We start from the raw sequence: 18,783 nt of genomic DNA, 5'->3' as shown, positions 1-18,783 counted from the left end.
ATTTGCTGAATCTTATAAACTTAATTAGAGGCAAATGTATATTTTCTATTACCCTGTAGCATTTTAAATTTTAGTCAAGAGAGTCCAGAACTTTCCAGAAATATATTTGAAGGTTTCTGAAAGGGCAAAGGAGAAGAGTAATTAGATCTCCCCTTTCAAATAGAGCTACTTCTTTTTAATCCCTTTTATATACTGAGATTTTGATAGATTTCCATTTGAGAAAAAATTTTTTTGACCTAAGAAAAGTTTGCAAACCATCATTTTCCAAGTAAAGCTAACAGTTTAGGTAGGTTTTTCTTTTTCTCTTTTTTGGGGGGGTGCATGATTTTTTTGCCGAGTGGGTATTTTCCAAAAATTTTACCTTTGGCTTCTCCAATCTTGATATTCTCTAACTCACTGTCCTCCACTAAGAAATAACCAAGGTTGGCCACTTGCTTGGAGAACTCTGAAAGACTTTGCAATGATGGTCTAAGGTCTACAGGCCACCTGATTTTTGTAAAGTTGTATTGGAGTAAAGCATCATTCACTCATTTATGTATTATCCACAGCTGCTTCGGGGCTACAAAAGTAGATTTGAGTAGTTGAGAGAGAAATCATACGGCCCAGAAACTTACAATCAGGCTCTTCATCAGAAATTGTTTGCTAATTCCAAATCTGTAAGAACCTGCTTCTGATGGCTGATGACATAGTTTAGAAACAAGTTGTCATGAATATTGTTCTGAGTTTAGAAGAAGTGAGATTGACTAGATTGATTTTTTATGATAACTCTTAATTACTTTATGTCACTTGGAAAAATTGTCCCATAAAATAGCACAGCTATCAGACCAAGTGTTTCTATTGAAGATTCAGTCACATGGATTGTTGCTGGTAATGACCTGTAATTCTGCAGAGAAAAAATAGAGATGAAGCATTTACTGGGACAAAATCTATCAACATTTTCTGCACTACTTGTGTTTCTTTTCAAAAGTGATCTGTGAAGCAGAAACTCCATCATTTCTTCCCTGATTTCAGATCACTCTCTGCATCAAGTCTCTAACAAATTACAATAATCAGCAGCATTAGAATTCCAGACAAGGCATTCAAGGCCACTGGATACTTATGGTAACCAAAAAGGATTTAGGTTGACTGTTGCAGGATTAGCACTGAAAATTTTAATAGAGCTTCTGTGTCTTTGAAGTTATATCTTAGCATTTCCTTCATGAAAAATCATCCATAACTCCATAAACACATTATCCACCACTTGAGCCTGGAAAACTCAGTTCATCATTTGCTGCTTGGTGTAGCATTTTAAACAGTTATTCCTGTAGCTTCCCAGATTCTTCCTGAACAATCAGTAATCATAGTTATTTTAGGGCCATGAGGGGAAGTAATACCATATAGAAAATTTCCTCCCTTTATACTTAATACTATGAAAATCTGATGGTGGTACTAGCTGGTATGTGTATCAGTGACATTAATTTTCTTTCCTTCTATTTATTCATCCTTTCTTGTGATATGGATTATTTGTGTTTTTAAAAAAAAGAAAGAAAATATTTTGAAGGAAGGATATTATAATACAATCTTATTTTTTAATTCATGAAAAGATAAAGAGTGATAGTCATTGAAACCCAAATTTTTGCACTATTATCATGATTTGAATTTCCTTCCCTTTGAAGTCTTTAAAGGAGCTACATTAATAGCAGATTTCAAAAACCTATTCATTATAAATGAAAAGATAGACTCTTTACACCATTTATGATGTCTACAGAAATGTCTCCCTGGGAATGAGACATCCTTTGGTTGAAACAAGGATCAGTCATTTTAGAGACTTTCTGAATGTGTAAAAAATGGTTTAAACAGGTGGAGTAGTTAGGGAGGTCAATGTCCCCTATCAAGTCCAATAAGTCTTACCTATAATAACCTCATCTGTATCTGCCTTGGTGTCTCATTTGAGACTGGCATTCGTCTGAAGGCATCACTTCAGAATGAGGAAAATTGATTTATGTCCAAGGCTTAAAGAATTATTTCCCCCCTAGGACCACAGTAAGATTTCCAGGTAGAATTTGAAAAGATGTCATCTCAGGAGACCCATCAGGAGGCTGAGTGTTTGCCAGACAGAATGAATCTCCACTTTTTTCCTCTAATAGAAATGGAGATAAACAATCAGCTTGTGAGAGTCCACGCTTAAAGTAGAAGAATGAAGGGATTCAAATACCCGAACACAGCCCTAGTCAAGCCATAACCTTCACTAGATCAATAAGTTGTCTGGGACTGCCCAGAGCCACTGCGTACTGTGGTATGATTTGTGTGCTGCATTCCAGTTAAGAATCTTTCATTTGGACAGTGCTATTACATCTATCTGTGCCTGGGTTATTATTATTTTTTTAATATTTTTTCTTCTGTTCATTGTGAAAGAATAACTCATTCATTCATTAAAGAAGATGTGAATTTAGTGTCTTCTATCATGCTGCAAGATACCAAGTTGGTGGTGACCTTGATAGGAGCAATCTCCAAGGAAGGCAGGTCAAGCATGGGCTGAGTAAGGAGGATGAGTTCAAGGAGGCAACACAATGGACCACCGTCCACAGAGGGGAACAGAGGCCTTGCACAGAGCAGGAGGGAGAGAGATGGTACTTTGGGTTGAATCATCTTACATTCAAGTCAACTCTTGATTCCTGTGAATGTGAACTTACATGGAAATAGGGTTTTGCAGCTGTAATTAGTTAAGATGAGATCATATAGGTGTCAGTGAGTCCACACTGAATGTGTGGCTGTTGTCCTTGGAAGAAAAGGGGAAGAGACGATGACACACAAGAGGAGAGTTTGGGGTGATGCTGCCACCAGCCAGCAAAAAGCTGAGGCCACCAGACGCTGGAAGGAGCAGGGAAGCATTCTCCCTCAGAGCCTTCAGAGGGATGACAGCCTAGCCAACTCTGATTTCTCACAGGAATCTGAAGCAGGTTCTCAGCGAAGCAGGTGGAAAGGTGTGTGTGTTGGGGCTGGGGAAGTAATTGAGCGGGAAGCTTGAGGAGAGGCAAGGAGGTGTGAGTGGGTCATTAGGGAGGCCAGGACGTTGAACATTCTTGGGAAGTATTAACGGATTTCAGGCCATTTGGTATTTGTAGCCTTGAATTTGAGGTAAGGCTAGTCAGCCTGGTGGTGCGTCTCACAAACGTTCTGTGGTTCTGCCACAGACTAGGCAGGTATTTACTTTAAGTGTGGTTTTGAGTTGCGTGGTTTATTTTTTTCTTTTCTTGCCAGGTGACTGTGAAGAAACTGGAATTAAATAGCTTGCAAAGAGTGATTTTAATAATTCACAAAAATGAGCAATTTATTGGGGATTGGCGAATTTGCTGAGAGGACGGAGAGCAGACTAGCAGAGCCCAGAAGAACCAGCCTCAGGAGAACCATCAGACACAATCTGTGTGTCTCAGGCCCAGGCCAGGCTACAGAGAAACTGCTGGAAGAGAGCAATCTCATTCCTGGATTTTGTAAAAGTAAGGGGAAAGTAAGGGATGAGGACACGGAGGCAGATTCTGCAGCTGGGAAAAGGAGATTGCTGAGACAAGGCGGCAGAGGCAGGGCTGAGGGCCCCAGGTTTGGGATTTCAGACAGAGCCCTGCACGGGAACAGGCCTCCCCAGCAGCTACAAGGGCCCGTGACACCCTGGGGCCTCAACAGCTCCCTCATTGCCTGCAAACCCAGGGTGCTGGGTTTCCAAGCTCTGGGCCAGCTTAGACAGTGGGCCAGGCATGGACAGAGGAGGCATGGGGCCCCAGCAGAAGCCTGAGACCGCCTGTCCCCCAGCCCAGGTTTGCTGTGGTCTTTAGGGGATGTGCACGGGAGGGCCTTCCTACTAACTCAGAGGACCGTCCTGCAGCCCAATACCATAGAGGCTCAAGATCAGGTCATTGATTTTAAAGATTAAGAAAGGTGCCAACTGAGTCTCAACACATATACACAGTGGAATATTACTCAGCCATAAAATGGAATGCATTTGAGTCAGGTCTGATGAGGTGGAACCTAGAACCTATTATACAGAGTGAAGTGAGTCAGAAAGAGGTAAATATCATATTCTAACGCACATATTCAGAATCTAGAAAAATGGTTCTGAAGAATTTATTTACAGGGGAGCAGTGGAGAAACAAACATGGAGAATAGGCTTATGGACATGGGCAGATGGGAGGAGAGGGTGAGATGTATGGGAAGAGTAACATGGAAGCTTGCATTACCGTACATAAAATAGTCAACGAGAATTTGCTGTATGTCTCAAGAAACTCAAGCAGGGGCTCTGTATCAACCTAGAGGGGTGGGATGGGAAGGGAGCTGGGAGGGAGGTTCAAAAGGGAGGGGATATATGTATACCTATGGCTGATTCATGCTGAGGTTTGGCAGAAAATGACAAAATTCTGTAAAGCAATTATCCTTCAATAAAAAAATAAATTAAAAAAAAAACACTATGTTGAAGAAGCCAGATATTTATACAAAGTTCAAAAGTAGTAAGTGACTGAAAATGGAACCAAGGGTCTCTCTGGGGTGAGAGAGGTGCTCTTCTCTTGACCCAGGTGAAGGTTACACCACCATCAAACTGTTCGTGAAGGTCTCTCCACTTCCCTGCAGGTACATTATGTCTCAGTGGAGTACTGACTTGGAGCTCCAATAGAATCCCATGAAGAGGGAAGGAAGGAGGGATGGAGGAAGGAAAGATGGAAACAAAAGTGCCACCAATTGTTTAACCTGAGCTGTCATAGTGGTCACACTCTTTGCACATTCTTTTCTTTTAAAAAAATTATTTATTTTAAACAAAAGAAAGATGAATATTTTTAATGATAAAGGTACAATTCACAAAGAAGATAGACATCATAAATCATTAGATATCTTAACATCAAAGATACATTAAGTAAAAATCAGAAGAAATTTGAGAAAAGAAAAAATATATAATCATAGTGAGACATATTAACATTTCTCTGAGAGTATTCTATCAAGTGCAGAAAAAAAAAAGAATAGGAACTTCTTGAATGATGTCATTAATAATTTAAATATAATAGATTTATATTTAATTAGCTTATATTTATCTTATATCCTACATAATTTAATATTTTGTGTCTCATATGTTGTTATTAGAAGTCCATAGGACATTTAGAAAAACTGGCAAAAAGGTAAACATTACTAAATTTCAAAAAGTAGAATAATTTTTTGTGTGTGGTTCAGTTATACATATACACATATATTATTTTTGAAATTATTTTTCATTATAGTTATTACAAGATACTATCTCCTTGTGCTATATAATAACCTTGCTGCTTATTGCTTATCTATCTTTTTAAATTAGAAATCTAGCATTCTAGTCATACTAAGTCAAGCAAGTGGAATCAAAATATCATAAATTTTTTAGTTAGACAAAAATTCACATTTTCTAAAATATATATTGTATATGTTATATATATGTGTGTGTATATGAAAGCTTTTCTTCTACACTTGATAAAGGCTTGAGAAAGAACATAAAAGAAAAGAAGAAATGGAGAAATTGGAAAATATAAACTAAATTAAATGGGAGCACTGAATATGAGATAGGAAAAATGAAACAAACTAGATAAAAGTAAAAGAGCCTCATACAGTCCAATTGTTTTTAAACATGGCTGCTCATTAGAAACATATCTGGAACTCTAACCCAAAAAAAAAGCAATACCTGGGCATTTGTATTTTTCAAAAAAATTCCAAGATAATTCTGATATGCATCTGGATTTCTAGAAGTGATTACAGGGTTTTCTATTAAATAGTAGTTTTCATGATATAGAATTCTATAATTTTTGTTGACCAATCATGATACAATGGTATTAAGTAATAGTTACATAATCACAGTAGTAAACCCTGGCACATTTGTGGCCAGTTTATTTCACAAACTTTTATTGAGCACCTGGTCTATGCCAAGTAGCCAAAGAGAAAAAATAGAAGCAGATTGGTAAGCACACAGAGCTCTGACCTGGTGGGCTTAGTTCTGCCTGAAAATGAGAGGTCTGAAGAGGAGAGGAAGAGGCAGATGGTCCAGAGGGACTGGGGGTTCCGAAGCCCTGAGCCACCTCTGCTCGCACTTCTCTTTCTCCTTAAAGACCTGACCACAAACTCAGGACCAGCAAGCCCAGGGCTTTCTGGCCAATATCCCCACATAAGTTGCTCATGATGAATGCAGATGTGATGTTAGCCTGAGAAAGGACTCACAGAGGTGCAGGCTGCCCCAAGGAGACTTGGGAAAGTGACATTCCCTCAGACTGGAGGGCTTCCTGAGATGACTTTCCAAAACACTAGTTTAAATTCACCTGAAAAAACGTGTCCCTCAGGATCTTGGCGTCAGTAAAGAGAACGTTTGAGACCATTATGAACATTGATGGACACTTGTTTGGGGTGAGAGGAAACAACAATGCCACACGTTGAAAATGGCAACACACAGCCTTCTGTGGGGCCATCTCTCTGCCCACGAACTTCAAAGCCGAATGGTGTCAACTCTGGCCTCTCAGCATTTTGCTCTTAGAGAAAGACACCAAGACCATCCTCTCTTGCTCATTTAAATGAAAACTTCCCAGGACACCATTCATCAGGTGTTGGGCAGTTAAATTTAAATTTTAAATTTAAATTTTGTTGACACCCTATAATCTAGGTTGTGATTCCATTTTGCCAAAAGGCAGAGGTTTCTTTCTTCCTGTTCAAATGAATTAGAGATGTTCTGAGACAGTGGTTCTCAAAGTGTGATCCCCGAGCCAGCACCATCAGCATCACCTAGGAACTCATTAAAAGTGTGAATTATCCGACTCCACCTCAAACCTACTTAATCAGAGTCTCTAGAGGTATACCAGTAATCCACGTTTTAACAATCTCTCTAATGCATACTGAAGTTTGAAAAATACTGTTCCAAGAAAATAAAAAGCTAGGCTCTCTCTGGTACCAATTCAGTGAATTCAGTTCCTTTAAGGACTTTCAAAATAAAATCCCAACATATAATGAAGTTCAGAGGTGGCTATGCTGAGCTAATATGAAAGCTCCAAGGTGTCAGGGGAAACCTAGGTTCTTTCTATTTTTTTTTGTTCTTCCATCCTCAGTGTATGTTTTCCAACCTTGAGATGTCTTTATGGTTCAAAATGGCTGCTGGAGCACCAAATATTTCATCTCTATTCCAGGCAAGGAGCAGGAGGAAGAGGGGAAAAAGAAAGTAGGGTGCAAAAATTTCTAAAGGAATATTTCCAGATCCCACCCAACAGTTCCCACTTATATTTTTTGGCCTTCCATAACTTTTAAGAGACGGTTGGGAATACAGTCTTTTTCTTGGGTTAGAATTACAGTTATTGATAGGCAACTCACTTTCTCTGCCACCACAAGTCCAGATCCTCTTTTATAAAAATATGCACAATTCCACATATAAATCAAGGTCTGACTCTTCTATCCCAAAGAAAGATCAAGTATGATTATTACTGCATTTTATGAATTTCATGAAAGAATATTTAATCATATAGTCAGAATTTCATAAATTGTCTTATTCAGACTTTTCATTTCACAGATGAACAAACTGTGTCCCCAAGAGCTAGATTTTCATGTCCATAGAGACAGAGGTGATTAGGATCAGACCTGTGGTACTAGAACCCAAGGGAGATTAGAATAGATGTGTGATGGTTAATTTTATGTGTCAACATGACTAGACCATAGGATGCCCAGATACTAGATCCAACATTATTCGGGATATGTCTGTGAGGGTGTTTCTGGATGAGATTAGCATTTCAATTGGTAGACTGAGAAAGCTAATTACCCTCCCCAATGTGGGTTGACCTGAATAGAATAAAGGCCTGGGTTAGAAAAACTTATTTTTTCCCTGTCTTCAAATTGAGAAGTTCTTCTCCTGCCTTTGGACTTGAAGTCACATCAAAACACCACGGTTTCTCCTGATTCTCAGGCCCTCAGACTCAGACTGGAGTTGTATCTTTAGCCCTCTTGTGCCTACTGCAGACCTTGAAATTTTCAGCCAACATAATCATAAGAAAATTCCATATAGTACCTCCCCATGTATCTATCTCGGAGAAGGCAGTGGCGACCCACTCCAGTACTCTTGCCTGGAAAATCCCATGGACGGAGGAGCCTGGTAGGCTGCAGTCCATGGGGTCACTAGGAGTCGGACACGACTGAGTGACTTCACTTTCACTTTTCACTTTCAATCATTGGAGAAGGAAATGGCAACCCATTCCAGCATTCTTGCCTGGAGAATCCCAGGGACGGGGGAGCTTGGTGGGCTGCCTGTCTCTGGGGTCTCACAGAATTGGACACAACTGAAGCGACTTAGCAGCAGCAGCATGTATCTATCTATCATCAATCATTTCCAATCGGTTTTGTTTTTATGGAGAACCTAGACCAGTGTAAAATATGAGACTTCCCAAAATATATTCTGAAGCAGTAATCTCATGAGTGACTCCACAGAAAAGAACTCTCTGGTCAGGTGTTATCAGTCAACATAGCAAAGAATCTGGAACACACTATAATTTTGTTTTAAAGACTGCTCTTTCCAGAAAGGATATCTACATACATAGCAGACATATTGTTTATTACTTACAGTGCATTCTTAGAACAATAAGAAATAAAGTTGTTGCATTGAGAATCATTTTTATTGTGAGTTCTCAGGAATTATTTCTGAACTCCTGGGGCCTGTTTAGACTACTGCAGGTTCCATTCATGGCCCATGGCCAACCAGGCTCAGTCTGGGGAGAAGGGAAACGCTGCAGAGAGGAAAACGGCGTAGAAAAGGAGTGAGTAAAGGAAAAGGGGGCGCCGGCCTCCAGATCATCTTGACACAAGAATCCTGATTAATTCATTCCCAATTAAACCACTTTCAGGTTTTGCATAGCTTGATCCTTGCCTTCTCTGAGTCTGAAGGACACTCAGTGGTGCCTCCCCGCGGGGTGACGGCAACAACTTGCTCCTGTAGACTGACTCGCTTCCTCATGGGGACTCTTGCCAAGGCAGCTGCAGCTCTCTGGCAGCTGTTTAAATAATCAGCTGGACGATAAGGCCAGGGCTGTCCTTTTGTTATTTCCTTGGGACTCTGTGCTCAGGAAAAATCTCCCCTGAACTGATGGGTGTTACCAGGGCAGGACCACATTGAAATCAAAAGTGGGAAGGAAGGGAGCCACCCCAGGGACTTCACCTGAATGCAACGACAAGTAAGCAAGACACTGGGTGGGAATAACCAGGATCCACTGGGAATTTTGTTTTCAAGAGCAGAAACCAGTGGCTGCCCACACTAGTGGTATCCAGCAACACTTTGGAAAAGAAAATGGCATCAGGGTAAATTGAGGGGATTAAATCAAACAGGAAGGAGTCTCTAAGTGAAAGAATGGCATTATGGGAATACCAATGTTGAATACTCCTATGTCAGTCTGTAGTGAAGGCTGCTTTGCACACGCAGATGTCCTTATTGGCTGCTAAGAGGATTCGCTGCTCACAAAGAAGATTCAGTGAATTGCCCTGGGGTGAACAGGGACCACATCACCCAGAGATACTAGCCCCGCAGTTATCACTGATGGCTGGCTGAGCCTTAAGTACTAAATGCTCTCATCTCAAGGTGAGACAGCTCTGTGGCAACACCCATGCCCTTGAGCTCCGTGTGAATCAGGCCAAGATTCTCCCTAAGGACACATCCTTGCTCAGCTCCCAGCCTCGTCCTGCTTCCTTCACTCCCCATCTCCCAAGAGGCCCCTTAATAAATTGTGTTTGCCCGCGTGTGTGTGTGGGCTCAGTCACTCAGTTGTGTCCAATTCTTTGTGACTCCATGGACTGTAGCCTGCCAGGCTCCTCTGTCCACCCAAATCCTTATCTCAGGCTCAGCTTCTAGGGAACCCAACCTAAGACAGTCACTGAGTCTAGAAATCTTTTATAGAGCTATTCTAAATCCTTCCTGCTTTAGTTGAATACCTCACATAAATCTTTGTTTTTATTTTGTGGTCACTACACAAAGTTAAAAATTCAAAGTCTCATCATATATCTGTATCTTTATATTTACCCTAATATAGAGCCTGAAATGGTCAGTGGTTTCCCTGTTGAATCACAAACTTCCTGAGTCACTTTACATTGCTCTGCAGTCTGGGGCATTCACATGATGCTGGGGATACAAAGCCATTGTGAATAAAAATATACTACAACTTCCTAAAGCCTCCAGTTTCATTCAAAGATTTTGTAGGTAAAAAGCAACCAGTTTTAGGTTCAGGTAAACATCAATATACATGGAATAAAGTGCAACATTCATATGAATTTCTAAGATGAAACAAGAAATTTTTTTAAAAAAAATATGGGTTTCCTAGAACTGCTTTTGGTTCTGTCCGGAAAACCCCTGGACAGCATCTAAAGAGATATAAAGACGTGTCCATTCCAAACTATGGCCATAAGAGATCAGCAAGTGTGGGAGACAGAAGCCTAAATTTTGAGACAAAACAGTAAGTGACCTAAGGGATTGTTTGCTAAAGCTGAACTTCTGAGATTGTAATGTGCATAGACATCACTCGGGGTCCTGACTCAGCAGGGCGCGAGTGTATTCCAGGTTTCTGCATTTCTGTCAAGATCCCAGGTGATACCAAAGTTATTGGTCTCAGAACACTCTCAGAATAGCACAGCTGTAGAGCCAGCCTCCCGCTTGTGCTTCCACCGGGCTTCAAAGCATGGATTTCCCCAGCCTGCAAGCAGGGATGGGCTCAGGGAGGTTAGCATCCTGCTGCAGAGCGCCTGCCCTTCTGGCATCAGGGACTGGTGGCCACTGGGTGAGATGCTGGCAGGACCACTGGTGTGAGCCCTACCCCTCCCCAGACACAGCCAGGCTGTAGCCACGCCCTCATTGTGGACCCTGGGCTGGAAGAAGGGATTATTCTCAGTACAAGACCCTGTTGGGCTATAGAATACATCCTCGTAGCTTATTTTAGACATAATAATTTGTACTATTTAATGCCCTGTCCCTATATTGCCTCTTCCCCTTTCCCTCTCCCCTCTTCCCACTGGTAAGCACGGATGTGTTCTCTAAATCTGTGAGTCTGTTTCTTTTTATTTCTAGTTCGCTGCACCTTTTGGATCCCACATATAGCCAATAGTTTATAATAATTTATGGGGTATGACTTTAAAAAATTGTGATTCACTATATTGTACACCTGTAACTTATATGATATTGTACTTCAGCTATACTTCAATTAAAAAAATACAAGATTCCACTCAACAAATATAGATGTCAGCCTCTCAATAGTCCCCTGGGAGAAGGGGGCTCAGCCAGTGAAACTTAGAACTGTCTAGTTGCTAAGATCTTGAGATACTTCTACTGAGAAGTGAGTAATCACTGCCCCCAACCCCTGAAGAGCCCCCCTGATTTCTCCATAGAAGAAGGCCTGCCTCCCAGGCCTGATCCAGACCATCCCTCCTGCAGCATGGCTGGTCCACAATAAGGTTGCTAAATAGTCAGAATATGAGCCCAACCCGCAGTATCCTATATTACCACTAAGTAATAAGATCTGTAAAGCATGCCTTTTTAAAATTAAGGGGAAATTCCTATAACATAGAATTAACTATTGGAGAAGGCACTGGCGACCCACTCCAGTACTCTTGCCTGGAAACTCCCATGGACGGAGGAGCCTGGTGGGCTGCAATTCATGGGGTCGCTAAGAGTCAGACACGACTGAGCAACTTCACGTTCACTTTTCACTTTCATGCATTGGAGAAGGAAATGGCAACCCACTCTAGGATTCTTGCCTGGAGAATCCCAGGGACGGGGGAGCCTGGTGGGCTGCTGTCTATGGGGTTGCACAGAGTAGGACACGACTGACGTAGCAGCAGCAGCAGAATTAACTATTAACCATTTTAGAGTGTGCAATTCAGTGGCATTTAGTATGAATACAATCACAGTATTATATAATCATGACCCTCAATCTGTTTCCAAGAGGTTTTCATTACCCTAAAAGGAAACCTCATATCCATTAATCAGTCACTCTCCCTGTTTCCACCTCCACCCACCTCCTGGAAACCACTCATCTGCTTTCTTTCTCTATGGATTTATCTCTTTGGGATGTTTTACAGAAATTGAATCATACAAGATGTGATCTTTTGTGTCTGACTTTTTTCCCTTAACTTTTTCAAAGTTTATCCCAGTCGTAGCATGTACCTGTCAGTATCCTTTTTTAGGACTGAATAATATTTATTTCTTGTAAGAATAGACCACATTTGCTTATCCATTTGTCACATGGGCAACATTTGGATTGGCTTTATGGCGGGTATGAACTGGATAACACTTCTTCCCCCTGAGAGCCATTTGTGATGCATACAAGGAGAATTCTATCACCTTACTTGAACCAACCTTGCTTTTTTGACTTGGCCAGAATTAACTTCTGGTAGTTTAAAACAATTTTCAAAAAGAAAACACAATTTGCTTTATGTTCAATATGTGAAAATTTGTGCAGTTCTGAATACAATATTTTGTGGGATCCGAAGGCAATTCAAAATAGCAGCTCCACAAACGTCTGAGTGACGGCAGTGTTCATGGTCCAAGGAGCCGACATCCCAAAGAATCTGCTTGACCCTGAGTTTGCTGCTCAGTGGGCCCCTCTGCCTAACCTGGGTCCACAATTTAGGGGGAGAGGGTGACAAAGTAAGACAGGAAAGGAAGGAAAGCTGGTTTAAAAAATGTATTTATGAGCAGATTACTGCTTGGACATCTGAGGCTCACTCCTGGAAATACACTGCAGAGTAATCTCCCTGGGGACTGAAGAAAATGAGCTGTTTATCTACCAACTCCTGTCCTCAATTTATTGCTGACTGCTTCTGGGGCTCCTTAAGGCCCTGGCTGGTCCATGCTGAGCCTAGCCAGGCTGAGCACGCTTCTGAGGTGGAGGAAACACTTCTAGCCCAAGAGCAGAGCAGGTGCTCGAGATGAGAAGCCGTTCGGAAGCATAGAAAGCGCCCCAGAGCTGCTGCAGGCTCGGGGAGAAGCCGATGCTGGAGAGGAGGCGGCCACTCGGCCGGGACAGTGTGGCCATGGGCATCAAGGTCTTAGAGGAGGAGAGGCCCCATCTCGGAGCTGCCGGCAGCAAAGCCACCATGAAAACAGCTCTTTCATTCAGGGCTCAGTGCCGATCCCCAGGAAACAAGCCACACGAGTCCGCTCCGCCAGTGAAGCGGCAGAAGCAACTCCATGGGATAGGGGGAGGCGGGAAAGGAAAGGAAGTCACTGTTTCCTGCCCCTGGGGCTTCCAGAGAAGCAAGGTCTTAACTGGAGAAGTGAAAGGAAATTTGATGCCCGGATAAAAGAGCAACGGATATTTGATCCGTTGGACACCAGGCCCCCGTCCTCTTAAAGTGACCTGGGAGCTTTCCCTGGTGTTCACATCATCCTGTCAATGGTTTATTTCATAGTGTCAATCCAATTACTTAAATTCATGATAGCTAGCACTTTTTAGAAAATTTAACTCAGAACATCGCTGCATATTCATCAGGCACAGCGGCAGGCTGGGATTCTGACTTTGCATTCCCACCAAAATCTGCGGAGGGACCCCCACCGGATTCTGCAGAAGCCTGTAATCCCCTTCTCAGGATAATGTGCTGTTGTTTTCACAATTCTATTGAGATATAATTTCTGTGCTATATGTGTTTAAAATGCACAATTCAGTTGTTTTCAATATAATTACAGAGTGCAACCATCACCAGAATCTAATTTTGGAACATTTTTCTTCATCCCCAAGTGAAGCCCCATATTCATCAGCAGTTGCTTCCCATCTCCCTTCCCCTAGCCTCTGGCAAGCACTGATTTGGTTTTGGTCTCTATGGATTTGCCTACTTTGGGGCATTTCATATAAATGGAATCATATAATACCTGGTTATCTGTAGCTAGATTCTTTCATTTAATATGATGATTTTGAGGCATGTTTCAGTGCTTCATTCAGAATATTAAAATAGATAACCAACAACAACCTACTGTATGGCACAGGGAACTCTTTTCAATATTCTGTAATAACCTAAATGGGAAAAGCATTTGAAAAAGAATAGATTCATGTATAACTGAATCACTTTACTGTACACTTGAAACTAACACAATGTTGTTAATCAAATATACTCAATATAAAATAAAAATGTAAAAAGGAATGATTTTTAAATGTGTAAATTTAAAACAAAGGATTACAAAGAAAAACAGTTTCTTTAAACAGTTAAAATATTTGAAAAACAGCATGGAGTGATAGGTGTAATAACTACTGTAACTACTAATTACTAGTGGAGAATGTAAGCAACATTTTGAGAGAGCAGCCACAACTGCTATGTGAAAAAAAAATATCCATGATGTGTCCTTGTGACAAAGTTCCAGATTCTGAAAACATGGCTGTGGTTTGCAGCCTACATTCACAATTGAAGGAAGTGCTACAACTCAGTTAAAAGTATTAAAAGACAGAATTTTCCCCATTCCTATAAAAGGGCCCCCTTGGATTCTATTCATGGACTCAGGGGTCTGTGGATGCCGGATGAGGAACCCCCGGTAAGATGAAGAGCTCGACTCGGAAGCCACATTAGGCATTCTGCTTGATTTGAAACCTTGTTTAGCTGTCTCCTGGCTGCTTGACCTCCAGCAAGTTCCTTACCTTCTCTGAGCCTCATTCCTCATTTACAAAAAAACACATTATAAAATGCTTGAAAAGGTTAATGAGTTAGTGTAACATTCTGGAAATGGTATATTTCTGCAGCAAGTGCTCAGTAAATATTATCTATTCTCATTGTTATTTGACTTTCTGTACTCCAGGCTGAACTGTGCCCTGAGGAAGCTCATAGTGTATTTTTAGGCCAGAAAGAAGAAAAACCAGGTGATGCATTACAAAGTATGGTGCATCCACCTGAGTTGGGGGCAGCTCCCAGAGTAGGTACTACATGATAAAGTAGGTAGTATCTGGTAAACAAAACATGGAAATAGAGCATACAAGGCATCTAAGCCAGAGAAGGCAATGGCAACCCACTCCAGTCCTCTTGCCTGTAAAATCCCAGGGACGGAGGAGCCTGGTAGGTTGTAGTCCATGGGGTTGCTAAGAGTCAGACATGACTGAGCGACTTCACTTTCACTTTTCACTTTCATGTGTTGGAGAAGGAAATGACAACCCACTCCAGCATTCTTGCTTGGAGAATCCCAGGGACGGGGGAGCCTGGTGGGCTGCCGTCTATGGGGTCGCACAGAGTCGGACACGACTGAAGCAACTTAGCAGCAGCAGCAGCAGCAGCAGCAGCAGGCATCTAAGCAGCCAAAACTACTTTATTATCTGGTAAGGACACTATCAGTGGAATAAATGTGGGGTTTTGTTGTTATCATTGTTGTGTTTTTTTGCTTAGTATTTTAGATTGTCACTTTTCTCCACCAATTAGATCTATACTCTGAGTGACACAGGTTCTAAGGCTATGTTTAAGACTCTTATGTTAGTCTCCCTTTGCTATAATTAGCAGTGTAACAAGCATCCCTAAATCTCAGTGCCCTTCAAAAGCAAACCTTTATATCTTACTTGTGGCTTTGCAGTTTGGTCATGCAGGTTCTGCTCCAGACTAAGAGTAAAACTCAGTCTGCTCCACCTGTCTTTCCTTCCAGGCTTAGGGAGCACTGACTGCCTGGGGCATACTTTTCTCACAACAGAGTCCAGGAGTGCAAGACACAAAGTCATCTCGATTGTGAAAGCTGCTTCTGAATGTGAAGGATAGCGTGTCTACTTCTATTTCTTTGGCCAAAGCAAGTCCTTGCTTTGTAAGCAAGTCCAACATCAGTGGAGTGGTAAGGTATACTCTGCCATGGGAGGGGTAGAGGAGAGGGAGTCTTCTCTGAAAAATAACACAATAGAATACACAGAACGCCTACAGAATGAGATGGAGATCAGGGCTCTGGTTCTCACCCAGGCTTCAGTCTAAGTACTTTATTTTGATCTGTCTTCCATCCTGGGCTTGAGTAATATTTTATCTGAAAGAAGTATTATATTGTCTTTTTTTAAAAAAAGTTTTCAAACTACTGATTTCATGTCTCTTAATTTGCTAAGGAAAAATCTGGGGTCAGAGAATAAATGCCTTACTGATTTGTATCAGTGCCAGGACCTGAGCTATGAGACTTTAAGTCGACCAGATCTGGATTTTTAATCCCAGCTCTACAATTTCCAGAAGAGACACCGTGGACATCCTCCCAGTGTCAAAAGCAAACATCTGTCCAAGGCCATAAGTCCTAAGGCTCTCCTATCGCTTCCAACACGGAAGGGATAAAATGCATGACGGGGCCCCTGCCTGGCCTGGTGGTGATATGACTCAGATGAGGAAGGCTGTCTGTGCTCAACCGTGTCCCTGGGGTGTGGGGGAAATGCGTACTGTCTGCAATACCGTTCAGCTACTGGGTTGCCCTTCTCTCCCACTTTCCCTTGGCAAAGTGAAGGGACTCAGGCATATACTCATCTCCCCTAGTGGAAGCATAGACTTTTTGAGGGTAAGGTTTACTCTTTTCACATTTATTTCAACCTAGGCTGACACCTCACACCTCTTTTCCACAGCACAACAATGATCCTACGTGCACAGCAGGGACTCTGTAAATGGTTATTAAATAATGCTTTTTCTTCTTATGACACAGAGGCAGCTTTTTGGAGAAGACCTGACTTCAGCAACAATTTCCCAGAAATTTTGAAGGTCCTTAAAACTAGACAGGAAAGTCATCTGCCATCTGCAAAGTCTCATTTGCAGATACTGGTCCAGCCCAAATATACAGAAACAAAAAAACACTTAGAGTTAGTCAAAACTATTAGGGCCTTTGGCTCTGATTTCAAATAAGCAAAATAAACAAACTCCAGTCCAAGTAGGAACTGGTTCTGCTGTTCTTCCAACTTTTGAAAGCCAAGTATATTTGAATGTTTGCTTCTAATGGATTTCCTTTTATTATATGTTCCAGATGGCCAGTGGTACATAGACATGACCATTTAAAATTCTGACTTCATTTGTGTAGCACTTTTCTGGCATTACGTGTGCAAATAGGGGGAAAGTGTGGCTCTTTCATTGTTCTATGATAAACCAGCTGTGTTTTACTCATTTAATTACTCTAAACATTGTGACTTCCAGACTTCTGGTTACACACAGGTTAACCACAAGAGCAGAAGGTATATATACACACATATCCTCCACCCAACATTCCTGGTAAGTAACCAGATCCACCCTCCACCCTGAAATTCAACAGCCTTGTGGTTAAAATGGATGCTTTGAGACACAATGAAAGATTCATGTCAACCACTCTGGTTGACATTTCCTTCCATATCATACCTATGCCCCTTGTATGTACTTCCAATGCAGCATTAACCTCATTGTACTGTCATTTTAAAATTTACACATCTCTTTCTTCTACTAGCCTCTCATCTCCAGGTCAAGAATTGGGCCAAGCTACTCAAAGAACTTAAATATCAGTTCCTTAGTATAAAACTGTGGGGTTTTCAAGAAATTCAAATCACCTAGTGTTAATAAATTATTGCTTCCCTTTGGAACAGTGAAAACCAGGAATCAGCAACTGTAACTTCTTCTGAGGGTTTAGAATTGAGAAAAAGTAGACACAACTCAGTGAAAGTATGAAAGTCGAACACGACTGAAATGACTTAGCAGCAGCAGCAGCAGACATAACTCATTAATGCTTGATTCTGTGGAGCTGAGATTTTACTTTGCCTGTTCCTTCTTAGCTTAGCCTGCCCCTGCCCTGCCCCAACCCCATTGTATAGCCATAGATGAGGGAGTATGCAGGCTCCTGTTACCAAGAGTACCATATGTGCCCTCCACAGCCACGGGATAGCATGATCATTTAACGCATAAAATGGGGAAACTGGATTAAACAACTGAGGATTTGAATGAAGAAGCCTGGAAGCTGAGAATCACTTGGTAATAATCCCTGTATCTAAGGTCCTATAGACTCAAGATGAAGCATCCATTTACCATTTTATGGCCATGTGTGATGAATGATTTCCCAGGAAGGCAGGACAATGAAACAGAGAGACAGACAGACAGAGACATATAAAGAGAGGTGATTGTCTATAGTTTTATTTTTCCCAGTCCTTTATACATGATAAGCCTGCTATTCTCCAGAATTTGAATTCCATGAACTACCCTTCCACCATTTATTCAATAGTTCTTTTAGCTAACTTGTGTGGTTTTAATCTCTCATAGGTAATAATGGATCCTGCAAGACAATTCAGTCTTGATCCAATATAGCCATTATTGGTTGGTCCCTAGAAATTGGGGCCTGATTAATTATATTCAGAGCAGTGAAAAAAAAAATCTCTCTACAGAGTTCACCCATGGAAGTAACTTTAAAAACCAGATCTCATTTATCTTGTATCCTACACTTCATACTGTAAAAGTCAGATTCTTTGCAGTCAAACTAATCTGGGTTCTAATCCCAATTCTGCTCATTTAATAATTAAGTCGATTTAAACAAGTTACACAACACCCTCCTCTCTTAGTTTTTTTTTTTTTTTTCATTTATGCCTAGTGAAGAAATTTTCAAACATGCCCCAAAGTAGAGAGAACACTATGATGAAATTCTAGATTTACATTACCCAGCTTCAATAAGTATCAACATAACTTCAATCTAATCATGAGAAAACATCAGACAAACTGAAACTGAGGACTAGTCTACAAAATAACTGACTAGTACTCTTGAAGTGTCAACAGCAAGAAAAACAGACCAGACTGAGGGACTGTCGTAGAGTTAAGAAAACTAAGGTGACAGGCCAACTAAACACAGTATGGGACTCTGGGTTGGATCCTGCA

This window comes from Oryx dammah, unplaced genomic scaffold, assembly GCF_014754425.2.
Source record: "Oryx dammah isolate SB20612 unplaced genomic scaffold, SCBI_Odam_1.1 HiC_scaffold_10, whole genome shotgun sequence".
Taxonomy (NCBI): domain Eukaryota; kingdom Metazoa; phylum Chordata; class Mammalia; order Artiodactyla; family Bovidae; genus Oryx; species Oryx dammah.
The sequence above is the reverse complement of the archived record's forward strand: the minus strand, read 5'-3'. Positions refer to the sequence as shown.